This window comes from Heptranchias perlo, unplaced genomic scaffold (genome assembly GCF_035084215.1).
Source record: "Heptranchias perlo isolate sHepPer1 unplaced genomic scaffold, sHepPer1.hap1 HAP1_SCAFFOLD_402, whole genome shotgun sequence".
In the NCBI taxonomy this organism is placed as follows: Eukaryota; Metazoa; Chordata; class Chondrichthyes; order Hexanchiformes; family Hexanchidae; genus Heptranchias; species Heptranchias perlo.
Window position 1 is genome coordinate 78,789 of NW_027139414.1, and position 5,597 is coordinate 84,385.

Consider the following 5,597-nt stretch of genomic DNA (forward strand, 5'->3'; position numbering starts at 1 on the left):
TGCCTCACTCTCGCCTTCAAGCTGCTCCAAGACCAGCAGAGAAATCTTGCCTTGGGTTGCCGCTCCCTGAATATATTAAATACTTTGCTCCAATCGGCGGTATCGAGCATCAGCAAGTGAGGAACAGCAGAACAGGAAGCCGCAGTAATCATGAGTGATGCTGAGAAGAGCCCGAGCCTTCGGAAGGAAGACGAGGTCACCGGAAAGCAACAGCCGCCCGAGCTCGAGGAGCAGCGAGAGCCCTGACTGACTGACTGATCGAAGACCATTTTGCCTGAAATTGAGGGCGATTTGAAGTGTTGCTGCTCAAAGGCACTCCCTGCTGGTGAGCAGAGGGAAATGCTCGAGTGAAACAGCCGTGCTCGGGCAGACACAGAAAGCCTTTTGGTTTTGGAAAGGAAAAGTGGTGTCCTGTGCCTGAGTGGCAACATGTTAATCTGTGAGCTGCCTGTGAAGTTCAGAGAGTGACCTTGAGGTAATTGCTGCTTATTCCAAAATCACACTCACTCCTTCGAGCCGGAATTGAACCAGCGACCTAAGGATGACTTTATTTTGTTTAATTCACTACAGTCCTCCGCTCTACCAGCTGAGCTATCGAAGGGAAGTGATAAACAGTGCTGTCTTTGGTGATTGTTCACCGTGCGCCTGTTGACACGTTCAGACTCGTGGAGTCCGGTGCTGATCGAAGACTTCTTTTGCCTGAAAGCGAGAGCTGAGTGTTTTGAAGTATTGCTGCTCAAAAGCGCTCCCTGCTGGTGAGCAGAGGCAGAGCAGCCTTGTTTGGGCAGACACAGAAAGTTTTCAGGTTTGAGAAAGGAAAAGAGACGTCCTGTGCCTTCATGGCAACATGTTAATCTGTGAGGTGCCTGTAAAGTTCAGAGAGCGACCTTGAACTAATTGCTGCTTATTGCAAAATCACGCGTTCTCCTTCGAGCAGGAATTGAACAAATGACGGAAGGATGACTTTGTCTTATTTTCCACGACAGTCTTGTCGCTCGACCAGCTGAGGTATCGAAGGGAAGCGGAAAAATGTTTCACTTTGGTGATTGTTCACCGTGCACCTTTGACACACCCGGACTCGTGGATTCCAGTGCTCATGACTGAGGCTGACTCGGTACCTGCTCATACCGAGTGCTGTGGGAGTGGGAGCTGCTCCGTGTTCTCCACAGCCTGGGCCAGTGACACAATGAATAATGGGACTGATTATTGATCTGGAGATTGTGGGTTCAAGTTTACGGAGGGTGTAAAGTGGGAGGCCGGGCCTGGAGAGCATTGGAATAGTCGAGTCTGGAGGTAAACAAAGGCACGGATGAGGGTTTCAGCAGCAGAACATCATTCTGGAAGTTGGGATTTGTTTCTGCTGATGTTAATAACCGCTATAACTGGGCTGAAATTCAATATTCTGGATCTCTGTCAAATAAATCAACTTTGTTTCAAACAGAATGGGTCAATTACTTGATGAATTCAAGATAAGAGACTAATTGATGTCCTCATTACCGATTATTTTGCCTTTTCTCCTTTCTCACTGGAGATTATTTCAGTTCTCATACCTTCAATTACTCTCATGGCCAAGTCCCAGCTCCCCGGTCCTTCCCGAGTGCCTCTCCCAGCCTTGGGATCCAGGGAAGGTATCAGTAATGTACCCGGGATCACTAAACACAAAACCCAGTCTGTGAATCACTTTCAGCTACTGGACTTATCGTGTGTCCCACAGCATCTCTCTCACCTTCGATGTGTGAATAGAGCATCAGGCCTGGGAATCTCGTCTTCAATTTAACTACACTCAGCAAATGTATTTAACAAAATACAAACAAGTAAACACATCACGGCCCAATAATCCAGCACTAAATTCAAAGGAGTAAGTCTGTTATCAAACTCCTTGAGTGGACAGAATAAAGAAAAATCCCAACTCTAAGATCCCCTCGAATCCTTTGCAAATACCTTACAAATCTTGACAATAATCAACAAGTCTAATTGAATGTTGACCTTTATCTCGAGTGGGGTTGGAATACAGAAGTGATGCTTCAGTTGTAATGAACCTTGGTCAGACCCCACCTGGAGAACTGGGCACCGAACCGAGGGAGAGATAAATCGGCCTTAGAAAAGGTCCAGTGCAGATTCACCAGAATGATGCCGGGGTTAAAAGGGTTAAATTATGAGGAGAGGTGGCATAAACTTGGTTTTTATTCCCATGAGTTTAGAACATTGGGATGTGACCTCATCGAGGTGTTTAAAATAATAAAGGGATTCAATAAGGTCGATACAGAGAAATGATTTCTTCTTGGGGGGGGGGGGAATTCAGAACAAGAGGGAATAAGAAATCGGAGCAGGAGTGGGCCATACGGCCCCTCGAGGCTGCTCTGCCATTCAGTAAGAACATGGCTGATCTTCTACCTTAACTCCACTTTCCTGCCCGATTCCTTGATTCACTTGGTGTCTAAAAATCTCTCCATCTCATTCTTGAAAATACTTAACAACTGAGCATCCACAGCCCTCTGGGGTAGAGAATTCCAAAGATTCACAACCCTCTGAGTGAAGAAATATTTCCTCATTTCAGTCCCAAATGGCCGATCCCTTATCCTGAGACTATGCCCCCGAGTTCTAGACTCTCCAGCAAGGGGAAACAGCCTCTCAGCAACTATCCTGTCAAGCCCTCGAAGAATTTTTGACGTTTCAATGAGATCACCTCTCATTCTTCTAAACTTCAGACAATATCGGGACATTCGGCCCAATCTCTCCTCATGCAACAAACCTCTCATCCCAGGAATCAATCTAGTGAACCTTCATTGCACCCCCTCGAATCAAGTATATCCTTCCTCAGGTGAGGAGACCAAAACTGTACATAGTACTCCAGGTGTGGTCTCACCAAAGCCTGATATAATTGCAGCAAGACTTCCTTACTCTTATACTCCAACCCCCTTGCAATAAAGGCCAACGTACTATTTGCTTTCCTAATTGCTTGCTGGATCTGCATGTTAACTTTATGTGATCCGTGTACAAGGACACACAAATCCCTCTGAACACCAATAATTCTCAATCTCTCATCTATTAAATAATATTCCGCTTTTCTATTCTTCCTACCAAAGTGAATAATTTCACATTTCCCCACATTATACTCCATCTGCCACCTTCTTGATAACATTAAAATTAGAGCTGGGTCATTTATGCGCAAAATAAGGTAGCAATTTTTGACACAATGTGTTGTGGAAATTACAAACTCACTTCCCTGGAAGGCTGTGGATGCTGGGGCTCGACTGAAATTTTCATTGTTGAGATTGAAAGGTTTTTGTTGTGTGAGGTTTGCAAGGGATTTTTTAAAAATTCGTTCATGGGATGTGGGCGTCGCTGGCGAGGCCAGCATTTATTGCCCATCCCTAATTGCCCTTGAGAAGGTGGTGGTGAGCCGCCTTATTGAACCACTGCAGTCCGTGTGGTGAAGGTTCTCCCACAGTGCTGTTAGGAAGGGAGTTCCAGGATTTTGACCCAGCGACGATGAAGGAACGGCGATATATTTCCAAGTCGGGATGGTGTGTGAATTGGAGAGGTGGTGTTGTTCCCATATGCCTGCTGATCTTGATCTTCTAGATGGTAGAGATCACGAGTTTGGGATATGTGTCGAAGAAATCTTGGCGAGTTGCTGCAGTGCATCCTGTGGATGGTACACACTGCAGCCACGGTGCACCGGTGGTGAAGGGAGTGAATGTTTAAGGTGGTGGATGGGGTGCCAATCAATTGGGCTGCTTTGTCCTGGATGGTGTCGAGCTTCTTGAGTGTTGTTGGAGCTGCACTCATCCAGGCAAGTGGAGAGTATTCCATCACACTCCTGACTTGTGCCTTGTTGATGTGTAAAGGCTTTGGGGAGTCAGGAGGTGAGTTACTTGCCGCAGAATACCCAGCCTCTGACCTGCGATTGAAGCCACAGTATTTATATGGCTGATCCAGTTAAGTTTCTGGTCAATGAGGACCACCAGGATGTTGATGGTGGGGGATTTGGCGATGGTAATGCCTTTGAATGTCAAGGGGAGGTGGTTAGACTCTCTCTTGTTGGAGATGGTCATTGCCAGGCACTTGTCTGGCCCGAATGTTACTTGCCACTTATCAGTCCAAGGCTGGATGTTGTCCAGGTCTTGCTGCATGCGGGCTCGGACTGCTTCATTATCTGAGGGGTTGCGAATGGAACTGAACATGAAACAATCATCAGCGAACATCCCCATTTCTGACCTTATGATGGAGGGAAGGTCATTGATGAAGCAGCTGAAGATGATATGGAGCAAAGGCGAGTAAATGGAGTTGTGGTAGAGATTAGTCCTGATCTAATTGAATGGCGGAGCAGGATTGTGGGGCTAAATGACTCTTTCCAATTCCTGAACCCAGTCACTGACACCAATCTCCTCCACTTTGATAAAAAAAACACCAGTCACTGACACCAATCTCCTCCTGTCTGATATAAACCAACCCCACCGTCACTGATACCAATCTCATTCTGCCTGATATAAACCAACCCCATTCTCACTGACACCAATCGCACTGAATGGTGGAACAGGATCGAGGGGCTGAATGGCCTCCTACTGTTCCTAATGTTGCGATGTCACACTGAAGTTGCTAACATTCCTCTTCACAGTTCTTAATGCTCCCTATCTTGGTGTCGTCAGGAAATGTTGATTTTATGCCCTTGTACCCAAGCCCAGGTCATTGCTCTGTATTGAGAAGAGCAATGGTCCCAACACTGCCCCTGGGGGACACCACTGTTTACATCCCCACAGTCTGAAAAACATCCATTAACCAATACTCTGCCCTTTATCAAAATTCCCATCCACACTGACCCACTCCCTGTAATACCGTGAGCTTTAATCTGATCAACAAGCCTCCTGTCCGGCATCTTATCAAACACTTTTTAACAATCCATCTTCACAACATCCATTGCATTTTATCCCGACACTGTGTTATTCCCTCCAATAATCCCTGCTGTCTGTCCTGAATTAATCCATTTTATCCCCACACTGTGTTATTTCCTCCAATAATCCCTGCTGTCTGTCCTGAATTAATCCATTTTATCACTACACTGTGTTCTTTCCTCCAATAATCCCTGCTGTCTGTCCTGAATTAATCCATTTTATCCCCACACTGTGTTATTCCCTCCAATATTCCCTGCTCTCTGTCCTGAATTAATGCATTTTATCCCCACACTGTGTTATTCCCTCCAATATTCCCTGCTCTCTGTCCTGAATTAATCCATTTTATCCCTACACTGTGTTATTTCCTCCAATAATCCCTGCTGTCTGTCCTGAATTAATCCATTTTATCCCTACACTGTGTTATTCCCTCCAATATTCCCTGCTCTCTGTCCTGAATTAATGCATTTTATCCCTACACTGTGTTATTCCCTCCAATATTCCCTGCTGTCTGTCCTGAATTAATCCATTTTATCCCTACACTGTGTTATTTCCTCCAATAATCCCTGCTGTCTGTCCTGAATTAATCCATTTTATCCCCACACTGTGTTATTTCCTCCAATAATCCCTGCTGTCTGTCCTGAATTAATCCATTTTATCGCTACACTGTGTTATTTCCTCCAATAATCCCTGCTGTCTGTCCTG

General features: G+C 45.6%; 1 non-coding gene across 1 annotated transcript; it reads right to left on the reverse strand.

Annotated features, from left to right (window-relative positions):
- Positions 1-507: 507 nt before the first annotated feature.
- Positions 508-601, reverse strand: trnay-gua (transfer RNA tyrosine (anticodon GUA)). Its single transcript has 2 exons — positions 565-601; positions 508-543 (listed from the first exon to the last, which is right to left on the reverse strand). It is a non-coding gene; the product is annotated as a tRNA-Tyr (tRNA).
- Positions 602-5,597: the final 4,996 nt, after the last annotated feature.